Below are 23,114 nucleotides of genomic sequence, written 5' to 3'. Positions count from 1 at the left end.
AGTGGACATGTCCCTTCCAGCTCTAAATTTTATGATCCTAATTATCTTTTAACATTCGTTATATTACCAGCAGATTACAGCTTTGGAAAGAACTTCAATGACCATTTAGTCTGACCCTTATATAAATGAGAATCCCAATTACAGTACACACAAGTACTAGAATCTGCTTGAAGCTCTTCATAACCTAGCTCCCTCCTACCACTTTTCAGTCTTCTTATACCTTATTCCCCTCCATGTACACTTTAATCCAGTGACATTGGTCTCCTGGGTCTTCCACAAACAATACATTCCATCTGTCAGCTCTGGATATTTTCTCTTGCTGGAATGCTCTCCCTCCTCATCTCTGCCTCCTGGCTTCCTTTAAGTCCGAACTAAAATTCTGTCTTCTACAGAAAGCCTTTTCCAAACTCTCTTAATTCTAATGCCTTCCTTCTGTTATTTCCTATTTATCCTGTATTTAGCTGGTTTGTTCATATTTGTTAGCATGTTGTTTCCCCCCATTAGATTGGGAGCTCCTCGAGGGTAAGGCTGTCTTTTACCTTTTTTTAATCTCCAGAGCTTAGCACAGTATGTGGCACATAGTAGGTGCTTAATAAATATTGATTGATTGAAGACCTCCAGTGAGGGAGGACCCACCACCCCCCAAAGCAACTCACTGCACTTCTGGATAATTCTGATTGTTTAGAAGTTCTTCCTCAAATTCTCTCTTTTAGCAACTTTTATCCATTGCTTCTTGTTCTGCCCTTTGGAACCAAACAGAACAAGTCTAATCCCTCATGGATATTTTAGCCTTTAAAGTGTCTGAAGGCAATTCCCAGTCCCCCTCTTTCCATTTCCTGTCTTCTCTTCTCCAGGTTAAAATTCCTGGTTCCTTTAGGGGATGCTCATATTGCATAGACTGAAGACCTTTCACTCTTCTGTTCAGCCTCCTGTGCATGTTCTCCAGCTTTTCAGTGTCCTTCCTAGAGGGTCGTTGTTGTTCAATCATTTTTCAGTCGTGTCAGAGTCTTTGTGACCCCATTTGGCGTTTTCTTGGCAGAGATACTGAGGCAAACAAGGTTAAATGACTTGCCCAGGGTTACACAGCTAGTAAATGTCTGAGGTCAGATTTGAACTCATTTCTTCTTGACTCCATCCCTGGCACTCTTGCCTACTGTGTCACCTCGCTGCCCTTTCCTAGAGGGAGCCGCCAATAAAAGTGGAGGTGGGAGGAGGAAAATCATTCTAAAATATGCAGCTTGTGGAGGCCAAAATAGGGGGATTGTTCATTAGTGCTCTGATCCTGTGATTATTCAGGTTGCAAAGTGTTTGGGTTTCATATACTTAAGTATTATTGCACTTTCTAAATTCTTAGGCATAGACAGACTCTTCTCAGGTGGATCCAGGCTGAGTTTGTCGCTAACATAGAGGAAGGTTAGGTAGAGTTAGAAGGTGTTCTCTTTATAAGTAAAGGATCTTTTCCCTTGTCTCCAGAGAACTGGAAACAGTTCTCTGCAAACAGCTGCCTTTGTAGGGCATGGAAGCTAAACCCAGACCCATGACTCAGCTCTTGTGCAAAGCTTTCTGGGATTTCAGGTACGACTGGATTCAGCTCCATTGGCCCAATAGTGCAGCAGGTAAGAGACACGTTTTTCTGAGTCTCCTATGTCTGTTTGGTCACTTGCCCTTGGTGAGATAGAAGATTTTATGTTGTTTATGTTTCTTTTATGACATGGGAGAAGGATTGCTCTTGTTCTGCTGGGCCTTAGAGGGTAGAGCTGAGAGCAGTGAGTGGCAGCTGGAGAATGGCAGATTGGGTCCTGAGCTAAAAGAAGACATCATTTTTTAAAAGATGGACTTGTAGAATCTGAGCACTTGGAACTGCTAAAGATCCTTTAGTCTAGAGGCGTTGAACTTGTGGCCAGCAAAACTCCCGAGTTTAGCCAGACAGATTAAAATGAAGTTGGGAAATGTTTAACGAAATAAATAAAAATGCAAAACAATGTAATGTTAACATATGGTTTTCCAAGTCAATATGTGGTCTGCTGGGAGTTTGACACTACCAGATACTAGTCTAAATCCCTTATTTTACAGACAGGGTGCCTGAAACCTAGAGAGGGGAACACTCGCCCAGAGCCACTCAGCTGATCTGTGGGAATGCTACAACCCTAACTGTGCCTCCTGACTCCAAGTTCAGATCTCTTTTTACAATGTTATTTGACTTTTTTCCACGCATTCTGACCCGCTTTCTTTTATATTACCAAGTTTTGAGGGCAGGTCCCTAGGGGGTCTGCTTCTTTTATATCCTGCTGAGTGATGGACATGGTGTCCTGCACATGCTGTATGCAGTGAAAAAGTGATCATTAGAAAAGTTTGATAAGCATTGGTACTCCTCACCCTTACACGTCTTGTCTGCTGTGCTCAGTTTCCCTGGCATTGCAGCAGATGAAAAGGAAGTGATGCCCAACTGTGTGATCCCGCAGCCTGCTCTTTTTCCCCACTGGTGAATCAGTTCCTCAGTCTCCTAAGCTAAGAGGCATGAGATAGCCCTGCATAGACAGCAGGATTCTTGTTCCACACCTGACCCCTCTGGTACTCCAGAACCGAAGATGCTGGCTGCAATCCCAAACTAAGAGTCCTCCACGTTTATAATACTTTACTCTTCCTAACAATTACCGGAGATTTGAGTTATTAGGGAGAGGGGGAGAAGGGAAGAAAGAAAAGGACATATCTGTCACCCTTCCCTGTACGCCAAGGCTGACAGTTATGGAATCATAGCTTTAGAGTTGAAAGAGACTATATAATGAATACAATCCAACCCCTTTACTTTATAGGAAAGGAAATGGAGGCCAAGAAAAGTAAAGTGACTTGCCCAAGGTCACACAGTAAGTGGCAGAACCAGGATTCAAACTCAGTTTCTTTGACTCCAGTGCCATAATTCTTTCCCCTCTTCTTACTCTTGCCTAATTGTTTTGTTTGTTTGTTTGTTTGTTTGTTTTTTGGAGGGGGAAGCCAGGGCAATTGGGGTTAAGTGACTTGCTCAAGGTCCCCATGGCTAGTAAGTGTCTGAGGCTGGATTTGAACACGGGTCCTCCTGACTCCAGGGCTGGTGCTCTATTCACTGTGCCACCTAGCTGCCTCCAGCTTGCCTAGTTTTTAGTGAATTTTTCAGATGGGTTGCTTTTCAGTGGCAGTTCCTTACCTTCCCCCTTTCCTACCTTCCTCCATAATCTATATCCTTCTAAGACTCTTCCTAGATAATATTTAGGGTGAGAGTATTAGATGAGAGTATCCACAATAACATCACATCCCTTCCTGATGGGAGGCCTAGGTATGAAAGTAGCAGTGTCCTGCCTTTCATATCATGTTTCCATCTTCTTGTGTTCCTTCTGTCATTTTCTTTTTGAAAAAGTGGAGAGCTCTTGGCCAATGGAGATGCTATTAATATAGGTAATAGAGCATTTGGAATCCTGTCTGCCTGCCACACCCTCCCTGGCCAGCAAGACTAACCTGTCTGGGGAGCCATAGTTGTTGCTAAAGTGACAGCTACAGCTGCCCCAACCAAAGGCAGTTCCCACAGCTGGGAACTGGCTCACTCACACAAGCAGAATGTTGACAGTGAAAGAAGAGTCTACAATTAAGGGATGAAACCATCTAATAACAGTGATGACAAGTACTAATGAACTGTCATCATATTTCTCTCCAAGGGTACTAAAGTTCTTTATAGATATGATCTAACATCATCCTGCAAAAAAATCTTTGTGATGTAGCTAAGAAGTATTTAATATTATGCCCATTTCCCAGGGATAAAATCAAGGCAGAGAGAAGTTAAAACTAATTTCCCAGGGTGATGCTCAAAAAGCATGGTAACTTATTGGCTCCTCATTTGTGTTTTCATGTATCTATTTCCCTCCCAGTTCATTTCTGTCCCATCAGTCTGTTTACAATTTATAGGAATGTTATGTTCTAAAGGAATAACAAAAATATTCATCTTTCAGGACAAATTCTCCTTGCCCATTTTCATTAGTCAACCAGTCAACAGTTATGTGCCAGAAACTGTGCTGAATTCTGAGGAATCAAATATAAGGAATGAAACAATCCCTACTCCTAGTGAATTTATATCCTTATGGAGGAGACAAGTGCATATAAAACAATAATAATAATAAATAGTATTTATGTAGTTCATTAAAGTTGGCAGTTTGCTTTACAGACATCTCATTTTATCCTCCCAATAGTCCTGGGATGTGGGTGCTCTTGTTATCCCCATTTTACAGTTGAGGAAACTGAGGAAGACTGCCATTCAGTGACTTGGCCAGGGTCACAGAGCTAGTAAGAGACTGGGATGGGATTTGGTCTTGAGTCTTCCTTGGGGCTCAGGAGGCCCAGCACTCTGTCAGCTCTACACCTAGCTGCCCATATACACAGAAAAAAAATAAAGAAAATAAATGTAAACTACTTAAATACAAGGGAGTTTGTAAGGAAGAGCACTGACCTTTGGGGGAATCAGGAAAGGATTCAAGTGGAAGATGAGCTGTGTTTTGAAGGAAGAGAAGAACTCTGTGAGAGAGAATGTGTTCCAGGCATGCAGGGTAGTGGATACAAAAGCATGGAGACTGGTAATGGAGAGAGAGAGAGAGAGAGAGAGAGAGAGAGAGAGAGAGAGAGAGAGAGAGAGTGTGTGTGTGTGTGTGTGTGTGTGTGTGTGTGTGTGTGTGTGTGTGTGCGCGCGTGCACGCCATCTTGAATCTAAGAGTAGAAAGGAGTATCAGCTGAAAGGAAAGCACCAATAAGCAATCTAGCACTTGACAACAGCTCTTCCTCCTTTCTCCTAGCCAACCTGTGGCCAAGTATCCTCTGTTTTGTTGTTCTCTTGTTTTACTTGTGTCTGATTCTTTGTGACCCCATTTGTTTTTCTTTTGTTTTTTTGGCAAAGATCCTAGAGTGGTTTGCTGTTTCCCTCTCCCGTTCTAGAGTGGTTTGCTGTTTCCCTCTCCCGTTCATTTTGTGGATGAGGAGACTGAGGCCAACAAGGTTAAGTGACTTGCCCAGGGTCACACAGCTAGTAAATGCCTGAGGCCAGATTTGAACTCAGGAAGTCTTCCTGACTCCATCCACTGTGCCACCTAGCTTCCCCTCTCATCTGTTTTTACCTCTACAGCATCATATCCTTCCCCTCTCTGCTTACATAACTATGACCCTAGTTCCTATTAGACCCTCAACATCTCTCACCTGATTATTGCAATAGTGTTCTAATTGGTCTCCCTGCTTCCATAAACAGATGCTAAATTAATTCTCTGCTCCTGAAACTCCAATGACTTGCTTTTGGCTCTAGGATAAAATACAAACTCTTTTATTCTTCACCATCCAGGTTTATTGTACATTATGCAGTATATGTCACAGCCGAGTATCCCTACTTGCTTGTCCCCATACATAATATTTCATCTTCTCTCTCCAGGTATACTGCTCCATCTTGGATATTCCCCTGATCTTGAACCTCCCACTAGGAGTTAGGGGTTCTGCAGAGGGAGGCCACTCCTCTCCCGGCTCTGAAGGTAACCCTGAATGACTAGGTTTCTAAGCTGTCACTCATGAGTCCCCAGTGTTGGGCTTCACATTAACTTGGCCGTTTACACTTAATTAGCTTTTAGGAAAAGATGCTTAGTAAGATGGTATGATAAGGAAAAAAAACACTTGGCACAACACATTTCCTTCAGAAATTTGGGGAAAACTTCCACAAATGCAAAGGGGTCCCCAGGAAGAGTGGGTCAAATTTAGAATACCCAAGTAATGAGGCACACCACTGTGTGGGTGTGGCACAGGCATAACTCACAACTCCTGCTGCTTCTTGGGGGGGGGGTAGTTCCTTTAGTTCATAGCTGGAATTCTTCTCTGGTGCAAGGGGTCATGCTCAAGAAGACTTCTTCCTCGGGTCTTTTCTGTCTTTTCTTCATCTTTCTGTGTGTTACTCTTCTGGATGGGCATAGCTCAAGGGCCTTGACAGTCACCAGATATTTTCTGTGTGGCATCATCCAGCTTCTTGGAATGATTTAAGCACTATAATCCTTTTGAATTGATTTAAGACTTGTTCACATATTTATGGGGAAATTCCTTAACACTTAGGACTCTGCTGATTAATATGTTGATTCAACTGATAAAGACTTTGATTGAACTTTGGAGTGGAGGGGGTGGGGAGAAGCTTCACATTCTACTACCCTTAAATTCTTCCCTTGTTTGCTATCCTTAATAAATCCGCAGCTGTGCTTCTTGACAAATCCTATGTGGCATACTTTAGAGGCAATCCAGAAATTAACATTCTTGCACGTTTCCAAAAATAGATGTGATCTAACTTAATAAACAGATATCATTTTACAAAATTCTTATGGATTACCACCTGTCTTAGTGCTTGCAAAAGGCCTTTCCTACCCACCAAAACAATAAAGAAAAGTAAAAGGGGGAAGAAAATCAAGGCCCACATCTCCAAGGAAAGTCTGATCTCTCCAAAACTCCTAGACCGCATGGGTTTCTCCCCATAAGGATTAAGGATCTGAGATTGACTGGAAGTTACTCCCTTAAATTTAGGTGAGAAATGAAACAATCCTGAGTGAAGATTCTTCTACTATTCTTTTTACCACACAGGAGGATCCAACTGGATGACAAAACATCTCCAAGTATCCCTTTTCTATACAAGATACACCAAAATGTCTCCAGGCATTCCTTACTCTTGTAAGGTGATCCCACTGGTGCTCCAGACAAAAATTTCCTCTGGGCCCATTCATCATAGGGCACCCCAGATGTCCCCCATAGATCCTTGTCAATGAACAGAACAATCCGAATGGAATGTCTAATTCACTTATCCTTTGTCCTTTATAAGCATCTTTTTTTTTTTTTGCAGGGCAGTTGGGGCTAAGTGACTTGCCCAAGGTCACACGACTAGTCTTTGTGTTAAGTGTCTGAGGCCGCATTTGAACTCAGGTCCTCCTGACTCCAAGGCCAGTTCACTGCGTTTTATATGCATCTTTGCACAGGCGATGAAACACATTCCCTCCTTAACTGTTTTTCTTAGCATCCTTAGCCTTGTTCAAAGCTCAGCTTGTTGCCGACTCCCTCCATCTTAAAACTTACTTTCTATCCACCACGGGTCTATTTTGTATTTACTTTCTGTGCACATATTGTTCCTCTAATAGGATGTACACTTTTTGAGGGTAGAGACTACATTGGCTTTTTTTATATGCTGAACAGTGTTGGCATGTAGGAGGGACTTAGTAAGGTCTTGTTGAATGAAGGAATGCTTAAATAAATAATAAATAAATGAGTGAACGGGTTGCCTTTGCAGTTTTTAGTAAGGTATTTGGGGAATATCACCTTCTCTGAGCCTTAGTTCATCAATAAAATGAGGATAGAAATACTTTTACTACCTTCTCTGGATTACTGTAGGGATCAGATGAGACAGTGTATGCAATGTGACTATGTACGTTGTACGTAAAGTACTCTGTAAATGTGAGCAATAGTTACTATTCTTAGGAATAGGTAAGCTAAAGTCCCCTGATACTTTATCATGGTAGGAAAGTGACCTTGGAATCGTGGAGGCTCTTCCAGTAGAGCACCAGCTCCAGCAGGTCTTTCCAAGTGAGAAATGCCTGGCATCAGAGCCAGCCTAGCTAATTTGGGAGAGGCTTATCAGCACAAGGCTGGTCAGCAGGCAATTACTTTTTTTTTTTTTACCACAACAAATCATAAAACTGTCTACTAATGTATAGAGGAGTTGTGACCTACATCCATGCAGGGAGCACCCACCCTCAGGAAATGAGTGCTGAAGTCTTCTTGCTTGTAGGGAGGGTGATTCTGGGGGTGGTTACGATCCTTGCTCTTAGCCCATTTTCTCTTCTGAGACTGTTCAGATTGGCAAGACTGGCTTAAAGTGATAGGACTGCCTCTTATTTGTGTTTCATGCTGTGCCCCAGGGGTACCTGGTACACGTGGTGCTAATGAATATTGTAAATACATTAGAAAAACCTGCATTGGGACTGGAAGTCAGTGTCTGCTGGATAGCTCATCTCCTGCACTCTTATACTGGATGGTCTGCCAAACTACAGCAAACCAAAACTGATTTATTCTGTCATTTAACCCCTTACGTTTTCGTGGTCTCTTTAAATGTTCCACAGTCACTTTCACCCAGGCACGCACATTTCCCCTGTTCCCATCCAGCTGCACTCATTCCCCAGCATCCCCCCTTGCGGGGTACCCTTTTTTGAGATTCCTTTTGTGAATTGTCTTCTCTCACTAGACTGTAAGCTCTTGAGGGCAAACACTCTTTCATTTCCTATTTGTTTCCCAGGAGCTTATTATAGTTCCTGGTGCATGTTAAGTATTTGTTATTGAGTTGTTTCAGTTGCTTTCAGCTCTCCACTGTCCCATTTTGGGGGTTTCCTGACAAAGATACTGGAGTGCTTTGCATTTTCTTCTTCGGCTCATTTTACAGATGAGGAAACTGAGGCAAACAGTATTAAGTGACTTACCCGGGATCAGATAGCTAGTGTTTCGATTCCAAATTTGATCTCAGCTCCTTCTGACTTGAGGATTGGCACTCTATCCATTGTGCCACCTAGCTGTCTCATAATCAGTGCTAAATACATGTTTATTAACTATTGATTTTAGTGAGAGGCATTAAGGGGCACAGTGTATAACGTGTTGGACCTGGAGCTAGGGTGACCTGAGTTTAAATCTAGCTTTCCATCCTTACTAACTGTGTGACCCTGAACAAATCACTTAACTGTGTCTGCCTTGGTGTTTGATAACATCTACTTCTCAGGGTTTTTCTTAAGGATATAATATGATAATATTTATAAAGTACTTTATTGATACAGATTATCTTAGGTCTTTATTCAGAATACTTCTGGTTACAGTTAGCACATGGAGATCAGGAAGAAAGCTTCTAGGTGGGGAAATGTTAGCACATTCATGAATGTCTTGGTTTGCTATGTCACAGAAACCACACTTGAATTTGAAGTCAACAAACTTGGGTTAAAATCATGACTCTTAATACTGCATAGTTGTGTGATAAAGGACCTTAGTTTTCTCATCTGTAAAATGGGGGCAATAGTTGTATTACCTCCCCCACGGTGTCATTAATAATAGTGTTTTGCACAAGAAAATATGAATTTGTAGCAATTGTTACTATTGTTCTTGTTACTTTGTGAGGCATTTGGACAGACTGGTGATTTCCCTGCAATGCTGGATTGCTGTAGCATTGCACTTTCTGACTCGATGCCAAACCTCTGGAGAGAACTCCTCCTTCCCTTTGGATGCCAGACATTCTGCAACCTGTTGGCTACTCCGAACACCTTCCCTGAATAGAGAGCAGCCAGTGTGGCTACATTTTGCTACATTCAGGACAATTGGAGGACCCTCCAGAGGACAATTTGAGCTCTAGGCAGGGATTTTGACAAGACTTGCTTCCTATTTCAGAATGAAGTAAGCCAGGAAAGAAGTGTCCTAGAAGTGACTTGAAAGGTTGGCAGATACAGGATGGTGCTCTTCTCCCTACTGGGTCCAAACCAAAAATGTCTCTAGGCACCCTAGCTGACGTAGGGCAATCTCGCTTTCTCAGTTCCTCATAATTTCAGTGCCTTCCCTCTGCTGAGCATTTCCTGTTTATCCGGTATGTAGCTTTTTTCGTATATGGTTTTTTTTTTCCTTATATGTTGTTTCCCCCATTAGATTGTGAGCTTCTCGAAGGCAGGGACTGTCTTTTGCCTTACTTTGTATCCCAGCACTTACTTCAATGCTTGGCACATAGTAATCACTTAATAAAGGTGAATTTATTGACTGACCATCTAATAAACCCTTGTAATAAGGAAAATGCTATTAATAAGGCATATCCTGTTCTTGACAAACCCTTATGACATCTGGTGATCACCACTTGTGTTTCTTTGGTCTTATAAACTATCCTTCTAAGAATCAGGATCATGGAGCCATTGTTTAATGAGTCCTCTTTCTTCCCTTTTTTTTTTTTGCTTTTTGGAGGGCAGTTGGGGTTAAGTGACTTGCTCAAGGTCACATGGCTGGTTTTTTTGTGTTAAGTGTCTGAGGCTGGATTTGAATTCAGGTACTCCTGACTCCAAGGTCGGTGCTCTATCACTGTGCTACCTAGCCACCCCCTTTCTTCCTTATTTTGAAAATCGGCCTGACGTTTACCTTCTTCACGCCCTGTCTCATTCTTGGTGACTTTTCTTTCTTTTTTCCCCCTTAATCTTGTTGATGTCATATGTTATCTTCATTTCTTAATACATCCCATCCTCTACTACCCTAGCAAGCTATCCCCTTTCACAGAGATTTTAAAAAGAAGGGGAAAAGCCATCAGTAAGATCAGTCAGCATTTCAGCCATGTCTGACTGTGTAAAATATTCCATATTCCTAGTTCCCTGCTCTCCACCCCTATCTCTGAAAAGAAAGGAGGAAAGAGTGTTTTCTCACCTCTTCTTTGAGGCTAAATTAGTCATTATCATGGGCAGCTCAGCAGGATGCAATGGATAGTGTGCTGGGCCTGTAGTCAGTAATACTAATTTCCCTGAGTTCACATCACTTACTAGCTGCGTGATTAAGCAAGTCACTTCATCCTGTTGGCCTCAGTTTCCTTATCTGTAAATGAGCTGGAGAAGGAAATGGCAAACACTCCAGTGTCTTTGCCAAGAAAGCCCCAAGTGGGGTCATGAAGAGTCGGACATGACTGAACGTCCTAATTGTTATCTTACTCAGTGTCTTTTCTTTCTCGTGGTGATCTTTCATTGTTTCGTAAGGGAAAAAGGGAAGCTCTGACAGCAGAAGGGTTGATGTCTGGGCAGAGATGCAGAGATAGTGAAGTTTCTTGGCTAGAAGGAGATGGCCCCGAGTCTGGCACTTAAAAAAAACATTGCTCACATAGGTGGCCAGCCCCTAAACAGCTCGCTGTGCACTTCAGTGAATTCAGGAAAGTAAATGTGGCTCTTCCCGAGCTTACTGCTTCCCGGGAATGCCACTGGGTGTCCAAAGTGGGTTCCCCCTCCCCCTTCTCCCATGGACGATCACTCCTTTTAACCAGGGTTCTCTGGAAGTTGTCAGATAAGCACATCTCGTGGCAAATAGCTGTCTGTGGAAACAAAGGGGACGGCATGGTTTAGGTATCAGCTGAGACACTGCCTAGTTAGGAGCCCATGTTTCCAGTGGTGTCACTAATCCTGAGGCTCCAGGCTTGGAAAGGTGGAGCTAAGAGATCACAGAAGCCTCTTTGGTCAGGACGTAGGTTAGAATGGAGAGCTGGAAAGGGCTAGGAGATAGTTTGGTATAGTAGAGAAAGTGCTAGCTCAAGACTGAGGGGACCCTGGGTTCAAATTCCACCTGTGACTCTAGCACCCCCTTTGACAGGTTTTTGTCTGCCTAATTTTCTTCCTCTGTCAGTCAACAAGCACTTATTTAGGCGCTTGCCTCTGCTAATCCCTGGGGATATATATATATATAAGCAAAAAGAAAGCCAGTCCCTAACCTCAAACTTGTATTCTCTTGGGGGAAACAACACTTAAAAGGGTAGCTGAAAGGGGTATGAAATGTGAACCTGGGTACATAGTGGTCAAGTTTGTAGAATTAGGAATGGCTGATCTGGGCCTTGGGGCAGTTGGTGTCCCAGTGGATAGAGAGCTGGGCTTGGAGTCAGGAAGACCTGAATTCAGATCTGTCCTCAGATACTTTTTTAGTTGTGTGACCCTGGGAAAGTCACTTAACCCTGTTTGCCTCAGTTTCCTCATCTGTAAAATGATCTGGAGAAGGAAATGGCAAAACCACTCCAATATCTTTTCCAAGAAAAGTCTTAATGGGATTGTAAAAAGTCAAGCACTATTGAAACAACTGAACATCATCATTTATGTACTTGTCTCCTTCCCATAGAAAGTAAGCTCCGTGAGGTCAGGGACTGTTTCATTTTGGTCTTTTATTTCCCAAACCTGGCCCAAAATAGGTATTTAAGAAATGCTTGTTCATTGATGGAGTACCACTTCAAACAATTATTAGTGTGGACCAATCAATGAACATTTATTAAGAGCCTACTGTGTGCCAAGCTATGCACTAAGGATACAAAAAGAGGTAAAAGACAGTCCCTGCCCTTAAGGAGCTCACAGTCTAATAGGGGAGACAACATGCAAGCTGTATACAGGATTGAAAGGAAATCATTAAGAGAGGGGAAGCCCTGGCATTAAGAGGGGTTATGGAAGGCTTCTTGCAGAAGGTGGGATTTTAGTTGAGAACAATAATTTAATCTTTCTCAGTCTCATTTCCATTATCTTCAAAATGGAGATAATACCTTCAGAGTGCCCTTCACAGGTTTATGAACTTAAATGAGATATGTGTAAATCACTTTATGAACCTTAAAGCACTATATAGAGTTCAGCTGTTATTAGGTGACTTGCCAGTTATTAAATATCAGAGGTGAGATTTGAACCCATATTTCCTGGGTCCCCATTAATTTGTTTTGCACTCGTTGTCCCCCTGCTGCCAAACTGGGCATCATGTCACAATGGATAATATTCCCCACCCACTGTTGGCTCTGATCTATCCTGAGGGTTTGTGTTTTGAAGCTTTCACTATCACTATCCATAAAATCAGAATATTAATAAGTATCTTTCTATTAATTGGACATTTTTTCCAGAAAAAAGCAGTAATGGAATTTTTTTAAAAATTCAATTTCTCCTCTTAAAAAATAGAAACACTGGGTTTGCGAAGAGTGGAGATGGGGGCTGGGCATCAGTCAGCATTAAACATGTTCCATGATTTTTTTTTTCCTTTGGCAAACTCATTACCATTTCTCTTTGGGACAAGTAACATGTGTTATTTCATGATTTTTTTGTGAATTCATTGTTACTCTTACTCTTTCTGCCTTTTTATCTTTTGACCTTTAAACACATATAGCTTTTCTACATCAGCCTTTTGGTTGGATAGAGAGAACCCTGCTTAAGCCTGATAGACTTGGAAAGTCATGGACCTCACTCAGGTGGGGGAGAATTCCTGTGTTACCATCGCCATATTTAGCTGAGCATCCCAACCCCGTTGCTACCCCGCTGTTCAGCACTGACTCTGAAAGGGGTGGTGTTTTGGCCCAGATCCATTTGGAACTGAGGCACATTGTGCAGCTGTCTGCACACACAAATTTAAGGCCATCTGTGCTGGAAGCTCAGGCCTTTTAGGATCATCAGCCCACCCCTAAGCCCAAGCCTGTGTATTCAAACAGCAGGATGTTAGAAGGGTAGGAGAAGAGAAAAAAAGAGGGTCATGAAATCCTAGAGGGCTTTGAGTTGACTTGATAGATGAGGAGATTGAGACTCAAAGAGGTAAGTAAATTAGCCAGCATTTATTAAACAGCTACTCTGTGCTAAGCTGCTACTGTGCTGGGAATACAGTGACAAAAAGGACATAAATAGTGCCTGACTTCAAAGAACTTCTGCTTTGTAAGGGCAGCCATAATTATATAAGTATACACAATATAAGCACAGAAAAATTTTTAGTAGGACAGTGGGGGAGATCAAGAAAAGTTTCATATAGAAGGTGATACTTGAGTGGAGCTTTGAAGGAAACAGGGCATTATGAGGCTGAGGTGAGAAAGGGGTAAGTGCTGGGCATGGGGAGTGGGCACATGGGACGTGTGGAATCTTCTGTATGATGAAGAGCAAGAAGACCAGTTTGGTGCCATGGAAAGTTTGAGACAGGGAGTAATAATGTATATGGTAAGACTGGAAAGGCAGGTTGGAGCCAAAGTTGCGAAGGACTTAAGATAACAAAGAGAGGGCAGCTAGGTGGCGCAGTGAGTAAAGTGCTGGCCCCTGAGTCAGGAGGACCCGAGTTAGGTTCCAGCCTCAGACACTTAACACCTACACAAAAAAACTAGCCGTGTAACCTTGGGTAAGTTACTGAACCCCAATTGCCCTCCAAAAGGCTAAACAACAACAAAAAAGATAGTTTATGTTTGATTTTCCTTGTCGTTCAGTTGTTTTTCAGTTGCATTGACTCTTTGTGACCCCATTTGGAGTTTTCTTGGCAAAGATACTGGCGTGATTTACCATTTCCTTCTCCAGCTCATTTAACATATGAGTAAACTGAGGCCAACAAGGTTAAGTGACTTGTTCAGAGTCACATAACTAAGTGTCTTAAGGCCAAATTTGAACTTAGGAAGATGAGTCTTCCTGACTCCAGTCCTGGTGCTTTAAGCACTGGAAAACCTAGCTGCTCTTATATTTGATAGAAGAAGCTGTTTGTATTTATTGAGTAGGCAGATGACATGGTCAGACCTGTACTTAAGGAAAGTCACGTTGGCAATTCTGTGGATTGTAGACTGGAGTGTGGGGGTCATAGAGCTAGTAAGTATCTGAGACTGGATTTGAACTCAGGAAGATAAGTCTTATTGACTCCAGGTTCAGTAGTCTATCTACCACACTACTGACCTATGGTAATGATAGTGGGAGTAGAGAGAAGATGAAGTCTCATGAGATAATGTAGAGTATCATGAGATGACAAAGACATTGGACTTGGACTCAGAAGGCCTGGGTTTGAATCATAACTCTCCAAATTATCAGCCTACTGCCCATGGGCTCACCCTTCTCAGTGCCCCCAGGTAACTTTCTAAGATAGTAAGTTATAGGTGAGTTCCAGTCTGCATCTGTGGAAGGAGACTCCACACTGGGAATGCCCTACACTGATGAAATGTCAGGTGTAGCTCCTCCCCCCAAAAAACCAAAAACCCAAAACATTTGCACTATTTACCTGACAGGCTTGTTGTGATGATCAGTGCTTAAACAACTCTTTGTAATCCCAAAAGGGATATTTAAATGTCAGCTATTACCATAGAATAATAGGATCTCCCAGTGAGGAGGGATAAAGAAGTTGCTGGTCCAACTGTACCTGAGCAGGTTTCCTCCAATATGCCTGACAAGTGAGTTGTCATTCAGTGTGACCCCAGTGTGAAGACCTCTGGGGAGGGGAAATTTGTCAATGACCAGGACAACTTCTTATGTTTTTGGATAGCTAAATGGCATAGTGGATAGGGTGCTGTACCTAGAATTAGGAAGACCTGAGCCTTGGACTGGCTGTGTGACGCTGGGCTCGTCACTTAGCCTCTGTTAGCTTCAGTTTTCTCATCTGTGAAATGAGAATAACAATAACAGCCACCTCCTGGAGGTAGGAGGATATATAGATTATATTTGTAAAGTGCTTTGCAAGTCTTTTATTTTTTTTAAAGCAATTGTGGTTAAGTAACTTGCTCAAGGTTACACGGCCAGTTATTTCCGGGTGTGGTGCTAAGTATCAGAGCCTGGATTTGATCCCAGGTCATCCCGACTTTGGGGCCGGTGCTCTTACTCACTGTGCCACCTGGCTGCCCCTAAGCAGTCGGGGTTAAGTAACTTGCTCAAGGTTACACAGGCAGGTGTTTCAGGGTGGGTGCTAAGTGTCTGAGCCTGGATTCGATCCCCAGGTTGTCCCGACACTGGGGCTGGTGCTCTTACTTGCTGTGCTACCTGGCCACCCCAAATTGTTAGGCATTTAACTCCCTCTAGTTTTGTTTTGTTTTGTTTTTTAAAGCAATTAGGGTTAAGTAACTTGCTCAAGGTTACACGGCCAGGTGTTTCTGGCTGGGTGCTAAGTGTCTGAGCCCAGATTCAATCCCAGGTCATCCCGACTCTGGGGCTGGTGCTCTTACTCATTGTGCTACCTGGCCGCCCCTTTGCAAGTCTTAAAGCACTATATAATTGCAGTTATTAATATTATTATTATTACTGTTAGTTATTTTTTCTTAATAATAAGATGCAATCCTTACTCTCTAGGAGTAAGCAGTCTAAAAGAACATCCAGTTTTCTTTTGCAACATGACTGATATGGAAATGTGTTTTGCATGACTTTACATGTATAATCAATATATTGCTTGCCTTCTCAGGGGATGGGGGAGGGCTGAAAGGGAGGGAGAGAATTTGGAAGTCAAACTTTTTAAAAATGAATGTGAAAAAAATTTTTTAAATGTAATTGGGAAATAATGAGCTAAGTACAAATATATTACAAAATAACAATATTTTTTTTTAAAAAGAGAAAGAAATGCAGATAACTTTATAAGTACTGAAAAAAATATAGGACGAGTAGCAAAATAGGTCCAGGTGTTTGTTGTATGATAGAGACTGAGCACATGACACTTGTGAATTGTATTTTCAGGAAAGGTCAAGATAAAGGAAATCGTCACCTTTTATTTCTACTAAGCTAGGAAAAACTTCCTGAAAATCCAGGATTTAGTGTGATGTACTCTGCCCTCATCTTTCTCTGTTCACAGCCCTGACTTAAAAGTTAACCAGTTCAATTATACAACATCCTCTAACCTGGAATCCTGGTCTGGCACTTCACGTTCAGAACTGGCATGAAATGAGACACTTGTAGACAGTTAACCAAAGGAGGCTTACTTAGGCATAGCATGAAAAGGATACTCGTCAAGGATAGGGCAAGGTCTCATTGACCTCAGTCTCCCGGTCCCTATGTTGACAAAGCTGGTATGCCAGTCAGAAGCCTGAGGGAGGAGCTCCTCATGGGTTGGCATTTATACTTAGACTGCCACAAAGCTATGTCAGTGGCTGGAGCCTCAGTTCTGTAAGTCAATTAAGACTTGACCAGCCTGTCCTGTATGGGGTAGGCTTCTAGAAAAAGCTAGTTCATTCTGTGTGGCAAGGCACTAGAAGATACCTGCTTATACCACACCTCTTGATTCTCCTGTCATTTACTTGTGGTTAGTCCTCAGTCCCAGGTCTGAGGCCAGGGTCAGCACCTCCTCTCCTCAGCTCCCCTCCCTTCGTCTACCTTCCCTGCTACTACTCAGGGCTATTGAATATCATTGGAAGAAGTCCTAGACGTCTTCATTGATACCAATCCAGATTCACACAGCCTTATCTGGATGGGCTCTTAATAAATATTTTTTTAATTGAATTGAAAGGTATTTTGATAGATGACCATGTTCTAGAATCTAAGACTCTGGATGAACTGATGGCCTATCTTGTGAGAGTACAGAGATGACCAGATGTAAGAAGTAGCAAACATTTTGAGCCAAAAACAAAAAAAATTTTTTTTAAGCAATAGGGGTTAAGTAACTTGTTTGGTCAAGGTTACACGGCCAGTTATTTCTGGGTGTGGTGCTGAGTATCCGAGCCCGGATTTGATCCAGGTCATCCCGACACTGGAGCCGGTGCTCTTATTCACTGAGCCACCTGGCCACCCCTAAGCAATTGGGGTTAAGTAACTTGCTCAAGGTTACACGGCCAGGTGTTTCTGGGTGGGTGCTAAGCGTCTGAGCCTGGGATTTGATCTCCAGATCTTCTCAACACTGGAGCTGGTGCTCTTACTCGCTGTGCTACCTGGCCGCCCCCAATTTTTTTTTTAAAAAGCAAAAACTGTTGAGACAAACTTAAAAGTGCCAAGACTTTTGTTTAGCAAATGTTTGAAAGAGCAGTATTACCCTATATAATGGGTATGAGGTGGGAGTGCTTTTGGTAGTATTTTGGGTAGTAATAATAATAGTTTGTTTCCATAGTATTTTAAGGTTTACAAAGCACTTTACAAAAATCCCGGGGGGGGAGGGGTGATTTTGCAGTGAGCAGGGGGTATGTTGAGTTTAACCTGGGGTGGAGATGACTTATCTGAGAAAATATTTCTTGCAGGAGTGACCAGAAATAGACCTTTTGGTAATGGATGTATAGCTGTGCCACATATAGATGCTTGTTGAATTAATAAGCAAATCCTTAAAAGCATGATCTTATTTATGATCTAGATGTTGAGGGGGTAAAATAAGGCATCAAAGATGGAGGAGAATGAGGATCCTGTTACTAGAGAAGAAAGAGAGAGTTCTAACCTAAGTGGAAAGTTGAGAGAAGAAGAGAAATAAGATTCAATATTATTCATTAGTCCTTCATGAAACACCTTCCGTATTTGAGACCTTCTACTAGCAACTGAGAATGCAAACACAGAACCCTCGCTTACGACCTAATGTGGGGGGAAGATATGACCCATAGAAAAATAAATGTGATACTGGATGGTCTGTGGCAAGGTCAAATGGGAGAATCAGGAGAAATGCACTAAGAAAAATCAAAAGATGCTCCCCCATTTAGTGGTTGGAGTTTGTTTCCTGAATTTGAATCCATATCCTTATCTACTAAATGTTGAAAGCCTCATTATCACTTGAAATTCACCATGTCCAGAACTTCAACATAATGTAATTTTTACTTGGCCTGGAGATATTTTGAGGAGGTGAATGACAAGTGAACTCAGCTCTTAGGACAGGTGAGGCTGAGTAGCAGAAAGGAGGAAAAGGGTCAAAGCAAGCTTGCCTGGACTAAAAAGTTGGGCTGTCTAGCCCAACAAAAACCATTCCTAGCCCTGAAATGGGGTGTAGGGCCCCTGGAGAAGAGCTTCCCTTCTGATGGCAGGTAGTTTATTAGTAAACTAGAAGGTTAAGAAAAGGTTTCAGCTAATTATTGAATACTCCATTTATAAATAATTTGACCCCTTATTTCATTTTCATGTTTCCCTGCTTTATCTCAGTTATTTCAGGACAAATTGGCACCATTTTAGCCCCCAGGGAGAGGAAGTAAAACTCCAGTTGGCCAACTGTACTTAACCAAAGAAAAGTTTGAAATTATAGACAGAATTGGAATTAGGACATATTAATCTGCCTCAATTTCCTTTTTGCTAAAATTTAGTTTAGAGAATCTAGGTGGTACAATGGCTTAGAGTGCCTGGCTTGGACTCAGGAAGACTCATCTTCTGAATTCAAGTCCAGCCTCAGACACTTACTAGCAGTGTGACACTGGGCAAGTAACTTCACCCTGTTTGTCTCAGTTTCCTCAAATGTAAAATAAGTTGGAGAAGGAGATGGCAAACCATTCCTGTACCTTTACCAAGAAAGCCCCTAATGGGGTCAGGAAGCGTCAGACACAATTGAACAATAATAGCAACAACAAAAATTTAGTTCAATAAATTAGACTTAGGATAGATGATCTGTAGGATCCTATCCACTTCTACATTCTGTGGTCATATAATATTAATCCTCGACTTGTGACATTTTAGAGTACTTTTCACAGTTACTGTCTCATTCTATCCTCACAATATACCTTTCAGGTTGAAAGAACAGATTTTCCTCCCCCTCCCTCATTTTTCAGATAAGAAAATAAGGTTATCTAAGTGAAGTGAATTCGCCTAAATCACAGCCTGTTAGTGGGAGAGCCAGAACTAGAACTCAGAGCTCCCGGTTTTCAGGCCAGCACTCATTCTACCATAGTGTGTTAGAAACATCAGCAGATTTTTAATATCCCCTCTCTCTTTACCCCTGATTGGCACAGATAAGAAGGAATAATTATGAAGGAGCTTTTCTAATGCTGGGTACTCAAACTTGCATGGGAATAATTTTGAAATAACTTTTTGAAGCACTTTATCTCCATATGGAAAAATTGGCACTGTTGCAAAGCAGATCAGGTTCCAAAGAGACATGTTGGGCAGAGGCTCAGTACTGAGGATGTATTAATAACCAGGGTGAGCTACATCAAAGCCCCGAACATTGTAATTTCCATCACATTCAACTTCTGTCATTATTAATAGTTGGAGGCCATCTGCTGTCATACAGATCTGAGAGAATTGGACGAGGTGGATTGTCATTACTGAGGATAGCCAAAACCAATTAGCATGGGTGGCAAGGATTAATCACTGTGATCATCAGAGCAGAAATGAAGCCTACATATTTCATTGGCAGAATTTGGCTCCTGGTACCCAGGGAAAGTAGAACGAAGAAAGTTGCTGCTGCAATATCATGACAAGTTGACCTTTGGCCTGGGGAAAATGCATTTGGGATGTTGTGCAGGGTTTGGGGTGAGGGTAAGAGCTTAAGTCATCATTAGCAAACACGGTAGCAGGATGCAGAACCCTTTGGTAATTGGGAAGAGGATGGACAGTCAGCAAAGAGAGATGTTGAAAGGGGTGATGGGAAGGCACCAAGATAAAATTTGATGATTTAACTGTTTTGCCTAAGACCAACCCTGCCAGCTGGTGGGTTGTTCTTATAGACCCTTCTTGATCTTTTACATCATTTCATTTCCCTTCCTTCCCTGTGTGTGTGTGTGTGTGTGTGTGTGTGTGTGTGTGCATATGTGTGTGTGTTTATAGCCCTACAAGGTTTTCTCCACAAAAGTAGGATGACATAAAGAAAGTACTGAACTTGTCAGAAGGATCAAAGTTCAAACCCCATTTCTGATATAGTTACTTAGCTGTATGGGCTTGGGTAGGTTCCCTAACCTCTTGAACAGTTTTCTAAGATTGTTAATTATCAATAGACTTCAGTCTGTCCCAGTGGATAGTTTCAGAATTGGTAAGACACCAACAAAATCACTGGTGTTCGATATTTTGACATGTAACATTTTCTCTGGTCCCTTTCCAGATTCACTAGTGTAATATCTCGGAAACATCAATCACTCCCAAACAGTATAGCACTTGGACTCATGATGTAGGCCCCTACATCCTGTGCAAGTTTAAGAAATAGACAAGAATGACTATGTGGGTGGTTTAGGCTTTAGGCATGTTCTTTGTCAAGGAACCTTTGAAAAGCAGTTGACTTCTAAAAAGTGCAGGTAGGTATTTGAATGCCAAGTCCAGACTCCTGCCCACCTCAACAAACATTTCCTTGGTGCAGGGCACTGTACTTGATCCAGTTGGATTTCAGGGCATTAGCTATGATTCCCTGATGTCAATGATCATTTTTTAAAAAATAACATTTATATAATACTTTAAGGTTAGCAAAGTGCTGTTACGTTCATTGCCTCATTTAATCCCCACAGCTCTCTGATAAAGATACAATTATTACCCCCATTTTACAGATGAGGAAATTGAAACTGAGAGAAATTAGTTGACATTCTAAAGTAACATAGCTAGTAAACATTTGAAGAGAAGTGTCTCTTGATAGTGGAATCTAGCCAGATGAATAGGAAACTTATATCAGTGTGGTCTGACGATGGAGAAAATGCAGGCCTTAAACATATCCTATAAGATCTGAAAGAGTTTTGTAGGTTGTCATTAATTAAGGAGACAGAAGACTTCAGGGGGTGGTTGAAAGGACTGAATTCAATTGACAAAATGTTATACATGATTTATTGCATTTCTGTGGCCTTTTAAAAGTGTTATAGAGGTTTTGGGGTTGTTTTTTTTTGGAGAGGGGAGGGGAGGGCAATTGGGGTTAAGTGACTTGCCCAAAGTCACACAGCTAGTTTTGTGTTAAGTGTCTGAGGTCAAATTTGAACTCGGGTCCTCCTGACTCCAGGGCCGGTGCTCTATTCACTGTGCCACCTAGCCACTCCCTGTCATAGTGTTTTTGCCTTTATCATTGGTATAATGGCATATTATACCAAGGGTATATGGTATAATACATACCACATATGATATGTGTGTGTAGATACACATACACACACACACCATTATGGTATAATGAAAAGAGCAATAGATTTAAGAATTTGAAAGCTAATATTCAAGTGCTCTTTCAGAAACTTTCTAGTCATCTGACCTTGGATTCATGGTCAGACTCTTAGAATCTTGGAGCTGATACTACTATTAGGTCTGTTTCCCAAGGCAATCAGGGAAAAAGGAAAAGAACCTATATGTTCTAAAATGTTTATAGCCACTCTCTTTGTGGTGGCAAAGACCTGGAAATTGAGGGGATGCCTAACAACTGGGGAATGGCTGAACAAGTTGTGGTATGTGATTGTGATGAAACACTACTATGCTGTAAGAAATGACGAGCTGGTTGACTTTAGAAAAACATGGAAAGACTTGCATGAAATGATGAAGAATGAAATTAGCAGAACGAAGAGAACATTGTATAGAGTAACAGCAATATGGTTTGAAGAATAACAAAATGAATAAATTATTCTGAGTATTATAAATTTTAAATCAACTATAAAGAACCTAGAAAGGAAGGTGCTGTCCACTTCCAGAGAAAGAACTGATAATCAGAAGTATGCATAGTATGATTTTACATATATATGTCTGTCTGTCTCTCCCTCCTTCCCTCCCTCCAAGTCTCTCTCCTTCTTTCTGTCTCTCCCTCTTCGTCTCCCTCCCTGTTTCTGCCTGATCTTCTTATCTGGGAAATATCATTTTGACCTCCCCCAGAGATGAGTTAGCAAATCCAAGGGAGTGTATATAAATAGATGGATAGATAGATATACAGATATATGCACACATACATGTGTCAGATTGTGGTCTTCTCTAGTGCAGGATGGAGAGAGAGAGAGAGTTTGGAACTTAAAATATAACAAAAAGACAAATAAAAATAAATTTAAAAATTATTTCAGAGCTGGAAGGGTCCTCAGAAGCCATCTAGGATATTCTGGAGGATTCTTCAGCTTCCACACCTGTAAAATCAGGATAATACTATTAGTCCTGCCTAAGGAAGGAGCTTTATAAACAGAAATGTGAGCTTCTCCAATTGTTTATCCTCTGCGAAGGCCAGAAAGGAGGGCAGAGCAAACAACCATAGACCTGGACCTGAGAGGCCATCTAAATCCAACCATACTTCTTTTGGGTGGATTGATTTTTTTATTTTAAGGAGAGTGTTTTCTTCAGCAAATAGGAAGATCAGTCAGTTGTCAAATATCTGAACTTCTTTGCGCCCTTTACTGCCCTAAATACTATGAAGAAGGCAGAGAAGTACAAACCCTATCCCAAGGAGACCAGACTGACACCCATTGAGACCATCCAAGAAAGCCTATATGCAAACACTGTTGGACACTGGAGGGAGGGACACTAGAGAGGATTGGGGTCATTGAATGCATTTTCAAACACAGTCATTGCAACACAAATTTGATTTGCTTGATGGCACTTTTGTTACAGGGAAGGACTTTTATTTGTCTGAGGGTGGGGGTGGGAAGGAGGCGTAGTGGTGATGCAAGAGCAAGGAAAGAAGATATTTAAAAACACACAGAAGGAATTTTTAGAGGGGACACAGGTAAGTAAGGCAATGTTACTGACACATTAATTTCATATATACATGTGTATATGCATGTACATATGTATACACATGTATGAATATATGTGTGCCTATATTTCTATAATACA

General features: G+C 41.7%; 1 protein-coding gene across 20 annotated transcripts in view; it reads left to right on the top strand.

Moving 5' to 3' along the window:
• The window catches only part of CTIF (cap binding complex dependent translation initiation factor), a 492,208-nt gene that overhangs the window by 74,895 nt on the left and 394,199 nt on the right, over positions 1-23,114 (top strand). For 5 of the 20 annotated variants that reach the window (XM_069104515.1, XM_069104547.1, XM_069104439.1 and 2 more), the window contains one exon: positions 5,435-5,531. The exons of 13 other annotated variants lie outside the window; for them this stretch is intronic. The gene's annotated coding sequence lies outside the window, so the exon portion shown is untranslated. Of the gene's footprint in view, positions 1-786; positions 1,617-5,434; positions 5,532-13,207; positions 13,332-23,114 lie in introns of those variants that run through there. 2 more of the 20 variants (XM_069104510.1, XM_069104520.1) reach the window with 2 other exon arrangements.

Source organism: Petaurus breviceps, unplaced genomic scaffold, assembly GCF_028583685.1.
Source record: "Petaurus breviceps papuanus isolate PSGF00001 unplaced genomic scaffold, PetGlider_PUasm1.0 131, whole genome shotgun sequence".
Classification (NCBI taxonomy): Eukaryota; Metazoa; Chordata; class Mammalia; order Diprotodontia; family Petauridae; genus Petaurus; species Petaurus breviceps.
The sequence above is the reverse complement of the archived record's forward strand: the minus strand, read 5'-3'. Positions and strand labels throughout refer to the sequence as shown.